This window comes from Cupressus sempervirens, chromosome 9 (genome assembly GCF_028749045.1).
Source record: "Cupressus sempervirens isolate cs-2001-9-10 chromosome 9, ASM2874904v1, whole genome shotgun sequence".
Lineage (NCBI taxonomy): Eukaryota > Viridiplantae > Streptophyta > Pinopsida > Cupressales > Cupressaceae > Cupressus > Cupressus sempervirens.
In genome coordinates, this window is record NC_143126.1 from 601,419,756 (window position 1) to 601,434,684 (window position 14,929).

Sequence of the window (14,929 nt, forward strand, 5' to 3'; positions counted from 1 at the left end):
GCTCTAGTAACCTAATTAAAGATCAAACCCATACTATGTCCTACTTGATCCTCTCTGATCTGATATGTCAATGTTGTATCCTCTATCCTTTATTCTTCTCAAACTAATTCTATGATTCATTGTCTACAACTTCTAAGCCTCCATGAATGTTCTACTTTTCAGATGCAAACTTCACTATTTTCTTCCTTCAATTCCTTATGCGCTCACTATGAAGTTTTGGGTTTCGTCCTCCTTAAGAAGACTAGAAGACCTAGGGTTAGGTATGAATCTATGGATGAGATTCATCCTTTTTTATGCTTAATCCTTCCCTATTTCTGATTGGTTGTATGTATTTTCATAGGGAATCTACATATAGATTTGTCTTTATCTTGAAAAGATCATATTTTATCCTTAGGTTGGCTGAAAAATGGTTTACATAGTTGTTTGTGCAATCACAAAAAAAATGTCAAATCTATTTTGCTTGACACTTGAAGTTACTGATGCTTAGCAGATACTGTAATTTTGTCACTAACTCAGCTCCTAAACTAATCAATATCTATTTTTTGCTTGACACTTGAATCACTTGGTATGTATTAACTAGTTGGCATTTGAGTGACTTGACACATGAGTGACTCAACACTCATTGCAACTTGGCATAGTCTATATTTACAAATCATACTTGGCATACATTACTAGTTCAATATGAACTTAGTGAATGACTTAAGTGTGTTGACACTCAGTTGTCAAAACTAATATGAGATCAACAATCTCCCCCTTTGACATGAGTTTCAAAAACACTTAACTTTACATAATCAATCTAACCTTCTTGAGTATACTATATTATCAACTTGGCTTACATACAAAACTTCAAAATTTTCAAAATTTTGTAATAGACTATATGCCTCAAAATCTATAACTCCCCCTGAGTTAATGTGCCTGTATTGTATCCAAAAATCTATTCTCCATTCTAAGTAATTTTTTCTTTTGCTGATATTCTTTGACTTCAAATATGCTAATACTCTTTATCTGATATGCTCTAAAACTGCTCTTCTATTTGCTCCCTTTGTGTTTTCTCCCCTTGTGGTTTACCTTTATCTCCCCCTTGCTTATTTACCTCCCTCTTCTTTCTATCTCCCCCTTTGCACATTTAGCTTTCCCTTTTTTGACACTTATGTCAAAGAGTCTATACACTGATTGTGTATTTGTCCAAGAAGGACTTGTGGACCTCCATGATTATTTTCATACCAGCATTCCAATTGTCACTTGCAACATCTAGTGACTTTATTTGGATTGCTATCTCTAGTACAAGGTGAAGTAGTCCATCTAATGTTGAAATATTAAGATCTTTCTTCAATAATGTCTCTGCAAATCCATATGAGGGGTTAGGGAGGCTTGAATGTTAATCAACTTGGCTCTTATTTTAGCCTCTTCTATTGTTAGCACAACTAGTTGACTTTATGTTTGAAGCGATGAATGGAAATTCTTCTCACTTTGAGTTGGGTTTTGAGGTAGTTGCATACCTAAGATTTTCAATTTTCTCTCTAGACTCAAAGTTTTACGGCTTTTTTCTTGTGTGAAGAGAGTGGGATCACACAATTTTGTACATAATGAGAATATGTTCTCAATACCTTCTTCATTGTCTCGCTTTTTGTAGCTAATTGTACTTGTGATAGTGCTATATCACCAGATATTTTCTCGTTGACTTTCCCTTGAAATTTTCTTTTTGACCATTCCATAATTTTTGCATTTGTATCTTGGTCTTCATTATTCACTTGTTCTAAAATATCCAATAATTGTTCTAATATTGGCTTTGATTCTTCAGGTGTAGGCAAACTGAAAGCATCTAAGAAGATGTCTTTTATTTCCTGCAATGCTTCCCTTTGTTTATACTCCTTTCTAAGTATTTCTTGATTTTTCTTCTTTTCTAAGGCTTGTTGCATTAAGCCTATTTGTTCCAAAGTAATGGTTGAATAATCATATTTAGGTATCACTATTTCTTCATATAGAGTTACATCTCCATAGTGAATTGCCTTTGCAACCTTAGATGAACTAGAGCCTAGTGCTGAGATTTGTAGTGGTATAGCTTTAGTGCTCAACTCCTGAAGGAATTTTGTAGGATAGCTAGATGTTGGTAGATTTACCAATGTTTGTATGGCTTCTTGCTTCTTTTCCTTTGGTATGTCCTTTTCTTTAGATCTACATTGATCAATTACTATTATCTAACTTCCACCTTGTGTCTGTGCATTAGGTTGAATATTGGTTGTTTCTTCTTCTTTTTCCTCTATTGTAGTCTATTTTTGTTCAATTCTAATAGTAGTGTCATCCTTTGTAGATGTTTCTTCTAATATTTGCACTAAAGGTTGAACACTAGTAGTTGAAGGGATAGCAAAAGGTGGTTCTTGTGTATTCATGTTATCTCTTGTAATGTCAGCTACTACCTTTTGAATTTTGTCAACATTGACCTAGCTTGTAGTGTGGATTGATCAAGGATCTTCTTTAGGTCTTCTACAATTAAGGGGTTAATGTTCTAAGCTAATCTATCAGGAACATTCTTTACAATTACAGTGTCTACAGACTTGCTTATGTCATGTGGAGGGCTTATTCTCAACATTTTCATGTCTTGCACACTCTATTCTTCCTACTACTATTCAGTTTAGCCATCTCATTTGTCTTTTTTTGTGTATCCTCCATAGTAGTATCATATTTTCCTTTTATTGTTTCATCTTCCTTCTCTTCCTCTTCATCTCCATTGTTTCTTCGCACAAAGGGATCCTCTTCTCCTTCTTTAACTATTGTCAAACCATATATAACTTCAAAATTTGAGTGGATTTCTTCACAATATCCTTAATATTGTTTTGGAGTATGTTGAATGCCATGTATTTAGGTGCAAATCTCCTACCATACTTCTTACTTGCCTTGATAATTTTACTTTTTGTCAAAACTGACATTACCTATAATAGTGTTGATTCCTTTATTTGATTCTCTAGGTTCAAGTAGTAATGCCACTTATTTTCAACAATTTTATAAAACTCCTTTGGAATTGTATTGTCTAGTTCAAGTGGAGTACTCTTGAACTTAGACATCATTGCATAAATTGATTCTTCAATCAAATTTTGCTCTATTCTACCAAGTTTTCTAAAATCAATATTCTTTAAGCTTGTCATATCTGCATTATCCTTAACATTATCATAGATATTTTCAAGATCAAATTTAGATGTATGACTTACCACTCTAAATTGACTTGTATCTTTAGACACTGCCTTTTCATCATCTATTTTTGGTTGTGCAATGTATTTTCTCCTCTATTTATTTTGCACAGGGCCCTTCTATTCAGTAGCCTTTGTTTTCTCTTTTGCTTGCTCATTAGTCTTTTGAGTAGTAGCCCTTGTACTTGCCTTAATTGTTGGTGTTGTTGGATTTTCTAGGTTAGGCTTCATAGTTTTCTTTTCTTTTAGTTGAGCTATAGGCTGAGCCTTGGCCATTCTCTTCTTTGTGTTGATGGCATTTGTGTCTCTTTGATTTCCTCTTCCTTGGAACCTTCTTCTTATTGGTACTCACCCATGCCTAGGGTCAACGATAGAGGTTCTTAAGTTTGTATCTCTTCTTCTTCTTCATTCTCTTCTTCATCTTCTTCATCCTCATCACCTGCTTCTTCACCAAATTTTGCCTTCAATTTCTTTACTAATTTTTCTTTCTTCTTGATTGTAGAAGTTTTCTGCAATTCCATTTCAACTTTAGACTTCAATACATCGTAGTTACCTAATATCTTGGATTTTTTGTCAATCTCCTCTACTAGGAGTGCAGTAATGGTAGTTGAGGCTTCATCAACATTAATCTCATATCCTAGGCATCTTAGCTATCTAACCCTAGGTGCAACAACCTATGTATAAGTGTAATCAATGTCTACAAGGAAACATATGTCACTATAGTTTTTTTCTACTAGTGAAATAGTTATCCTCAACCTCTACTTCATGGACTTCTTCAAGTCTTCAAAATAGCTTGTCATAACAGTTTCAAAGTTCTCTCCCATTTGCTCAATATATTCATTGATTTGCACAGCCATTGATCTATTGGTCTTCCCTCCAACTTTGCCAAAAGATGGTAATTCATTTTGTACATATAAGAATATGCACACAAGTATTGATCCAAATTTACATTGTGTACTTTTTGTCTTTCTAATGGCACCTAGGTTCTCATTTATTTGCTATAATTGAAGTTTTGCAAGATCATAAGTATGATCTTTCTTGACAATTTTGTAACCAACATCAACTGTTATGTAGGGTACATTATTTAACCTGCTTGACTGATAGAACTTGTTAGAGATAACCCTAATAGAAAAATCAAGTAATGGATCAGTGATGGTATCTATTGTCATTCCACGCTTATTCCATTTTGCATCTGTGTTCTTCTTAATTGCCTCTTTGGAGTCACTACATAGGTTCTTTGGCCAATCTAGGGTTGGATAACTAGTCACCCTACAAATAATCCTTTTTGAAATCTTGATAGATCCACCCTCTAACCATAGACATACATCATGAATTCTACTGAGAACTATTTTTATCCATTCAATTTTGCAAACCATGGGAAAATCTAGGGCACAAGTTAAAATCTTTCTCTCCACAATCTTAAATTCCTCCTTCAAGACTCTATTTCCACACAATTTATCATATTCTTCTCTTATTTCCATGTCACCTATGCCTCCTACTTTGCATTTGTAAAATTTTCTCACATCTTGTACCATTATTATTTTAGGAAAAATCATGGATAATGTGCCTGACAGATCTTGTTTATAAGAAATGTTTGGGATGGCCTTGAAATTGGGTTGTTTGACCTCATTGCTAACTAATTGAACCTCAAAAGCTTCTTTCTCCTTTGTAGTCTTTGAACTAGAGACCATTTTGTCAAATTAGGGTTTATCAAATTTAAACTGTGCAACTTGACTTATGAAGAATACCTTTAAGATTAGATGAACTGGTGCTTGTTCATCGCCAGTATCCTTGAAAATGCTTCAAACTAGTTTTTGAATTGCCTCTTCACTCTACTCATTCTTGCTTTCAATTCATAATGAAAAAAAAAGGTAAAATTGACCTTATACCCTTCAAAACTTCACAATTAATGCTTGGTACATGTACAACTATAAAACTCAGCATCAACACAATTACTATTCCATTTGGTATCTATAGAAATTTTCTTCACTCAACAGCTACTAAAAACTTAGCTCTAACAATCCTTAACTAGCAGCTCAACATTACCTAGTTTTTCATTGAACATACATGGAAAAATTTTCATACTCAACAACAACATGAAAAATTGAAGATTTAATCTTGATTTTTCCACAACTTCTTGCATCTTAATTCATGCTAATGTAATCATTTTAATGCTAATTTCTTTTAGAAATGATGTATAATGCAACACACATTATGTATCAGTCCCACATACCTCTTGTTTGCTTAGTTTGATGAAGTATGACCACTTGACCCATTGGGTGAAGTGATCCCTTCTCTATTAGATGTATTCCCAACATCTTTCTTCTTCCATGTCTTGTTTATCTCATTCTTGATGTGTTGAACATCTACCTTGCATTTACCTTTATCAAATTCAAAACTTGGTGTCTTGGACCTAGTTGGACAATGCTTGCTGATGTGAATAGTCTTGTGTCAGCTAAAACATGTGGGTTGACTCAACCATCTCTTGTGGTTACCACTGAAGTGAGTCCTAATGTAGTTTTTAGGTACATGTCCATATTATTGGGAATAGTGACACCTATATCTTGTATTGTAATCCTAGTTATAGAAGTTTTCATAGCTTCTTACCTTTTTTGGATTGCTTGATGACCATGTGGACTTGGATCTACATTCAAAGGCTCTGTGTCTATACTTTTGACAATTTTAGCAGTGTCCTTCAAATTTTGTTGCATGTATGGTTCTAGTTCTGCATTCATGTGGTTGTTGACTTTGTTTGTTGCACTTGTGAAAATGAGTCATGTTCTTAGGCTTCTAGCATTCTGATTTACATTCTTGCTCCTACACACATTAGCTGTATGTCCTTTCTTACCACAATTATGACAAGTGGGTTTGGAATTCTTACCTTTATTGTTCCTTTCCTCAGTAGCTTTAGATGATTCTCCTTCTTTAGTTCTTGTGTAGTCCAATCCTGGTATATCTCTACTGGATCTAGGGGATTTTAGTAGTTGCTCAAAGTACTTGATGGATTCATTTGGCTTGTTGAAACTTTCAACAAATTCCTTTTCCCCTTTTAAGTCATTCTACAGTTGTTCATTCTAAAACTTCAAAGTGGTTATTTCAATGTCGTTGAAATTTAACTCATGATGAGCATTCATCATTTGGCTTAAGGTATATAATTGCATGTTTGGGATCTTAGATAGCTCTATTGACTTTTCTTCCAATTTTTTTGCCAAAATTTTTTTGTCTTGTTCAATCATGGCCTTGTCTTCTATAGCTTTCTTCTTTTTTTTAGTGACCTCACATAGTAGTATAGCTTGTGATTCTTGCTCCAACTTGAGATTTTCAATTTCTTCAACTTTTTCTCTATTCTTTTCCATCAAATTTGTAATTGTTGCATCGAATTCACTAGAGTTACCATCTACAATTAGCTTTGTGGTGTCAATCTCTTTGTAATGTGTGTCATTTTCTACTATAGCTATCTCTTCTCGTGTCTTCAAGGAACTCTTCAAAGCATCTCTAGCTTCATTCAATTGATGTAGTATGAGATGTATCTCAATCTCCTTATTCTCAATGGCCTTTCCCAACTTGTAGACTTCCATTTCAAGATCTTTCCTCTAAGATGCAAAGCTTCTTCTTCTAAAAACTTAGCTCTGATACCAATTGATGGAATTATAAATAAGAACATACACTTCTGACAAGGGGGGGGGGGGGGGGGGGGGTGAATTAGAAGTTCAAACATTAAAAACTAAATTTTTTACCATTTCATTAGATGCATATAATATTTGAATTGTAAATAACGTGTAAAGTAAATGCATCCAAACATGTAAACACACACACTTTACACCTGACATGATTACCCTAAAACCCTCCAAATGAGAAGGTAAAACAAGGGTTGGAATGACACTCACAATTCTTCACTACTACAACAATAAAGTGTAGCCAATTAAGGTTAAAATTATTTGACCATGAGACATGATCTACCCTATGAAAGGCCTATCCTATTAAAGGCTTACAAGGACTATTAAGTTCCACCTTGTTAGAGGATTTCAACACCCTGTTAGAAGTGTGCCTAGCTAAAGGAGTTTTAGAAAATCCACTTGGAATGTCACCCTATTATAGGATTTACAATAGTCTGTTAGGACTACTCTACTTAGGAGATTTAACTAAAATCATCTATTATGATGTTTCAGCATAGATTTAACTAAAATCATCTATCATCTATCCTCTATCCTTTGTTCTTCTCAAACTAATTTTGGAATTCGCTCTCTACAACTTCTAAGCCTCCATGAATGCTCTACTTTTCACATGCAAACTTCAATATTTTCTTCCTTCAATTCCTTATGTGCTCACTATGAAGTTTTGGGTTTTGTCCACCTTAAGAAGACTAGAAGACTTAAGGTTAAGTATGAATCTATGACTGAGATTCATCCTTTTTTTTTTCTTAATCCTTCCCTTTTTCTAGTTGGTTGCATGTAATTTCATAGGAAATCTGCATACAAATTCATCAGGTTATCTTCAAAATATTGTAATCTATCCTTAGGTCAGTGAAAAATGGTTTACATAGTTGTTTGTGCAATCACAAACAAATATGCCAAATTTGTGTTGCTCGACAGATACTATAATTTTGTCTCTAACTCAACACCTAAACTACTTGGTATCTACTATTTGCTTGGCACTTGAATCACTTGGCATGTATTATTTGCTTGGCACTTGAGTGACTCAACACATGAGTGACTCACCACTCATTTCAACTCGGCACAATCTATATTTACATATTATACTCAACATACATTACTAGTTCCATATGAATTTAGTGAATGTCTTAAGTGTGTTGACACTCAATTGTTAAAACCAATTTGAGATCAACAATTTTGTTGTCAATATTTATTAATAATCTCTTTAGTTTTTCCACAAATTATTTTATTTTAAGTTATACCTATTTTATGTTCTTTGAGTATTATATTCAACTTGTGCATAACTTACACTACAAAGTTTGGATAGTTTATGAATAATTAAATCTACCTAAGTACTGGAAGGTTACACATAAAAGATCAAGTTATAAGGAAACAATCAACATAGATATCAAAGGACACCAACTCAATGGAAAAGAACCTGATTTACATGTAGGGCACTGATGGTGGTTTGATACAATTATGCCCTCATATGACTAAATCAATAACTAAATTAATAAGTAAAAAAAAAACTAAATAAATGACTAAAATAGGGACAAAATGAATGATCAAAATAAATAAATAAATAAATCACTAAATTAATGACTAAACAAATAACTAAATCTATTAAGTTGTAAATGTGGTTTCCTTATAATCGATTGCAAATTAACTAATAATAGTCATGTGACTAGATTTGGTCATTTATATGAAATATTTAATAAGTTTTTTAGTCACATATTATTATTATTTTAATTGTTCTACATGAGTGGTAATGAAATTTTTTTTATCTTTGATTAAAAAAAATTTTCTAAGATTAAAATGAGAAACAATATAATTGTCATAGCTGTGCAAAAATGATCTATTATGATTCAGTACCAAACAAAGTGCGAAGGAGATTATAAATGTATATTTTTCTCCTAAGATAAGTCATAATTTGATGAAATTTGGAAAAGCTATCCAAAATGCATTGGAATTGTTAATGGAGAATGACTAATTTGTCATTTATGAGATAGAAAGTAGTTGTAGTAGTCCAAATAACAAAGATCTATATATATATTTTGAAGGATAGAGATATGCTTCTATTTCTACTTGTACGTGCACCTCCTAAGAAATCATGTACAATAGTAAAATAAAAATATTCCTTAAAGAGAATTATAAAAGTTCCCTCTAAACTATCTCACCTCAAGTACATAAACCTACACTATGTTGATTTAAGATTTTTGTTTGAATAAAAAATGGTAGATGTTTCACAAAATATTATACTTTAATAAAAATTGTGAGGCTCGTATTTTGGGTAAGAAAATAAACTACCCTTTAAATTAGATAATTATAGAATGATAAGAGTACTATATGACTTGGTTGATGCTGATTTAGTTGTAACTATGTGAACAACTTCCATAGTTCAGACTAATGGTCATTATTGATGATTTCATCCATAAAATATGGGATTTTTTTAAAGCATACAAATGAATATCATGATATGTTTTTGATATTTAAAGCCCAAGATGAAAAAATATAGTGAACATTATATCAAAGTCACAAGGTCCATTAGAGGGGGTAAATACGTCCCCAATCAATTTATACTTGTTTGTAGGAAATATTTCATTAAGAAGGAGCTAGAAACTAGTTATACTGCATAGAAAAGTGGATTGGTTAGAATAAAGAATAGGACCATTATTGAGATGACAAGGAGTATGTGGAGTACAAAAGGGTTCCTAAATGAATATTTGGGAGATGCTATATAAATAACTATATATTCAATCAATAGAAGTCAAAATAATGTAGTCCCTATGAAGATTCTTCTTCAGGCATGGGAAACACATAAAAGGGTAGATAAGCATTTGATATTATTTGGCTATGTACCATATGAACATGTGTCAAAGGAGAAAAGTAAAATTTAGATGAAAAGGGTGTGATTTTCATCTTCATAATTTATAGTTCTAAATATAAGTAATATAGGTTATGTAGCTTTCTCATCAAGAATATTATGATTGCTAAAGATGTTGAATTCATTACGAATTAGTTGTGGGATTAATCTATGTATACATCTTCAAATTTTCAAGCAAAGTATCTTTTAATGACAATAAAGATAAGTATGATGATTAGAAATATGATGCAACATTAGATAATGAGATTTCCAAAACCTACTAATGGTTCTTAATAAAAATAGCAAAAAATGGAAAAAGGCCATTGACTACCAAAGAATTGGCTCTTGATAGATTTGTTGGGAATATAAGAGTAGTGACTAAGAGGGGAGGGGGAATCAGTTACCACAAAAATAAATCCCAAATCCCTTAAATGTCAATCAAAACTAAACTCTAAAGTGATTCGTTAAATACACAAGAAAAATGTTGTAACTTGGTAATCATTAAAATAACTCGGTAAATGCTTAACATTAAAATCTTGAGATATTATCTATTATTGATCTTACTTTAACTCATTTACAAACACATAAAAGAAATATCATGAACACACCTAACACCAAGATTTTAACATGGAAACCCAATTTGGGGAAAACCACCAATTACAATAAGTTATTGATTTTCACTCTTCTAAAGTGAGCCCTATTAGTAGCCAACTCAGGCAAAGGTTACAAAAAACATTGTTAGGTGTAACCCTACTAGATGATTTAATCACCCTGTTAGGAGTGGCTTTGTTAGTGGTCTTTAGAAAATTCAATATAAATACCACCTTGTTAGAGGATTTACAAATAGTTGTTTAGAGATTTAGATCACTACTACAATGGTTAGAGAGTAACAATGAGATGACTTGATTTTTGATGCAACTGAATTTCTGATTATAGATCTCAATTCTCACTTTTATACTTGATCCTTCCTAATTGAATGTATCTTTGCATCTCAACAATGATATTTTTCTTATCCTTCTAGGTCGCTTCCTCTAAGAATCATTAAATCTTCAATTATGTTCCACTTATGCTCCTTCTTCTAATCCTCAACTTGATCTTATATTTATATCTTACACATTGTCAAGTAAGCTTGAATACAACATAGAATAATTAATATTCATCTCCTAAGTCAGCCAAAACCAACAAACAATTCAATTGAACTCAATATGTCAAAACAAGAAAATCCTTTGTTAGCTAATTCTAGTTGGTAGACACTAACTCAACGTGATTTTCTTGTGTTAACCAAGTGAACTTGGTTAACACTTTATATTTTGAAATTTCCTTTGGTAATTGAGTGAGCTTGGTTAACATTGGTTTCATTCAACATTTTTTTCATTAATTGACTGAGCTTAGTCAACACTCAACTTCTACAAACTTTTCTTTGTCACCTGAGAAAACTTAGTAGACACTATCTTCTGAACTGGGAAAACTCTAGAATGCTTGACAAACATAGGAAATTTCTTTCATTGTGTGAGTGAGATCAACATACACTAGCTTAAAATGATATGAAATTTTTGTGACATCAAAGACAATACACAATTAATTAGTTGTTTCCAAAAATCTCCCTCTTTGGCATTGATGGCAACACAACATGTCATAGTTCAATGAAATTTTAGAGCAAGAATAAACTATGGAACATATCCTCAGTTTTATTCTGATTCTCATCCATGAGAACTCAACTCCTATATCACTATAAAGTTCCTCTGCCTTCAGTTCCTTCTTTTGATAACAAACTTTTGCCTTTGATATCAAATCAAGTTTATTCTCCCTCTTTGACATCTCCTTCTCTTTATCTTTATAAAATTTCTATAAGATATGATAGCAAACTTCTCCCTCCTTGACATATCATGCCAAAGATAATCTTTAGTAAATATCAATGTACCACATGTACTAATTCTTTTGCTATATGCCCTTGTCAATACTACATCAACTAACTGATCTTCAACATGCTCTAGCTGATACATCAATAAACTTTATTTAGTGAGCTTTGAATAGGGAAATGACCCCTAACTTACCTCTTAGATATAGAAATACATCCTAAGGTAATGGTTGAATGAATATGTTTGCAATTTTTTCTTTAGTAGTCATGTATTCCAAATTTACCTCTTTATCTTATACAATTTCTCTCAAAAAATCATATTTTATAGCAATGTGTTTTGTTTTGGTATGCATCACTAGATTCTTTGATATATTAATTGCACTGGTGTTATCATAATAAATGACCACTTGATCCTTGATCTCTATCTTCATACCTACGAATAGTTGTTTGAACCAAACAATATTAGAACCATTAACTCCTACTGCCAAATATTTTGCCTCTACGATGGATTGAAAATTATAATTATTCTTCTTGCTTGTCGAAGACACTAGTCTTTTACCAAGAAAGAATGCTCCTCCACTGGTGCTCTTTCTATCATCAACACCTCCTACCCAATCAGCATCTATGAATGCTTTCAAATCTAAATTGCCTCCTTTCTTGTACCATAAGCCATAGTCTTTAGTACTTTTCAAATATCTCATGATCCTTTTCATTACCACTATGTGATTTTCTTTATGATTTTCTAAGAATATTGCCACCATACCAACTGCTAACACAATATCAGACCTTGTATGAAATACATACTGCAATTTTTCAATCATTTATTTGTATGTGGTCTGATTTACCTTCTTAGAATCATCATTTTTGGAAAGCTTATGTCCTGTAGACATAGGAGTTCCAACTAGTCTTGAATCTTCCATTCCAAACTTCTTTAGTATTTCCTTGATATATTTAGATTGATTAATTTAGATGTCATCTTTCTTCTATTGGATCTATGATCCAAAAATGAATTTTATCTCTTTAAAAATAGACATCTCAAATTATTTACTCATTTCTTCTAAAAATGCTTTCCACAAGTCATCATTTCTTGTAAATACAGTTTCGTCCAAAAATATTTCTGCCAACACAATCTTCTTGTCTAGTCTTTCTTTGATATACAGACTATTGTTATCATTTGCTCTTCAAAAAAAAATCTTTATCAAGTAGTTATGAAGTCTTTCATACCAAGATCTTAGAGTTTTCTTTAGACAATATAATGCTTTATGTAATTTGCAAACCATATCTCTTTTTTTGGGATCTACAAAACTTTTAAGTTGTTCAACGTAGACTTCCTTATCAAGAATTCCATTCAAGAATGCAGATTTTACATCCATTTGGTAAATTTTAAATCCTCTTTGAGCTTCATATGCTAGTAAAGTTCTAACACCTAATCTTCCAACATGAGCAAAATCTTCACCATAATCAATACCTTATTCTTGAGAATAACCTTTACATACTAATCTTGCTTTGTTTCTAGAAACATATCCATTTTCATTTAGCTTATTTTTTAATACCCAATTTGTGCCAATTATATTTTTACCCTTGGGTCTAGGAACAAGAGTCCAAGTTTTTTTCTTCTCAATCTATTATATTTCCTTATTCATAGCTTCAATCCAACTTTCACTGTCCAAAGCATTTTTAATATTTCTAGGTTCAAACTCAACAAGCAAACCTGTACCTTTTCATTTTTTTCTTGTCATTGTTCCATATGACTTGTCTCTAATGATTTGATCAGGTGCATAATGTCTTTTGACATATCTTGCTAACATGTGTACTCTGGATTCAGAGATTGTTTCACTAACTTCTTCATGATCTTCTATATTAAGATCGAGTCCCACTATCTATGACTAGGGGCCATCATACTTGGTTTGCTCTAGCAACAACTTGGTGGCTTCTGACTACAACTTTGGTCCTTCAAACTATAACTCAAGGTTTACTAATTACAACTTGGTAGCTTTTGAAAATTTTGGGGACTTAGCACGTGAGGCCTCCTAACTTCTAGATAGATTTGGCACCGTATTAGGTTCAAAGTTAACAAATCTTCTGTAATCCTTAGGTTCTTTTTTGCTTATTTCTTCACTCTTTCTAGAAGGTCGTCAATCCTCAGATGTGCACATTCTATGATTTTATGAGTAGTCAGATTCAAACACTTGTATGCTTTACTTCTATAGGTATATCCTAGGAATATGCCTTCATCACCTCTTATATCAAATTTAAATATCCTACATTCTTTCAAGATATAAAATTTGCTACCAAATACTTTCAAGTAACTTACATTAGATTTATAGCCATACCATATTTTATAAAGAGTTTGATTTGAGTCTTTCTTCAACTATACTTTTTTCAAGTTATGCACTATAGTATTGACTGCTTCCTTCCAATATTTGATTGCAACATTCTTTTCTATCATCAATGTTCTTCTACAATCCATGATAGATTTGTTCCTTCTTTTAGCTATACTATTCTGCTAAGGTGTACCAGGGGCTAATACCTATCTCTTAATTCCTTTTTCAATGCAAAATTCATTGAGCTCATTGTAAATTAATTCACCACCTCTGTCTGATTTGAAACATTTTAGCTTCTTTCCAAATTTTTTTTCTACTCTTGCTAGATACCACTTAAATTCTTGAAAAGCTTCAGATTTTCCTTTTAGATAAAATAGTCATCATTCTATAATAATCGTCAACAAAAAGAATGAAAAACTTATCTCCACCTTAACTCTCTATTTCATAGGTTCACATAAGTCTATATGTATAAGCTCCAAGACTTCTTCAAAATGATTGTTCTTGCTTTTGAAACTAGTTTTTCCTATCTTACTAGTTTGACAATTTTTGCATAGATTCATATCAAGTTTCCTTAAGCTAGGAATGCCTCTTACTCTTTTGTTTTTTCTTATTTTGACTAGATTATCAAAGTTTACATGACATAATATTTTGTGTCATAACCAACTTTCTTCTACTTGAGTAATAAATTGTGAACTTTCATTGAGATCTAGATAGAATAAATTACCCTTTGTTTGTTTGCCAGATCCAACCAAATTTCCTTTTCCATCTGTAGTGCCTGCCCCTAATTTACATTTTTCCTATCATTTATGAACACTTTTAGGCCAGTTTTATGTTTGATGATTAGAAGTATTATTTTAAAATTATCATATATTGTTTCAGAATTAGTTAATATATGATGAGATTACTTGGTACTCTATACTCCATGTGTGCATGATGATTATTATAGTTTTTTCAATTATTGATGATGATTAGTTAGATGGATTATCCTATGTATTTTCTGATGGATACTTACCCCATACTACATGTGTATGGTGTGCATGTTTGTT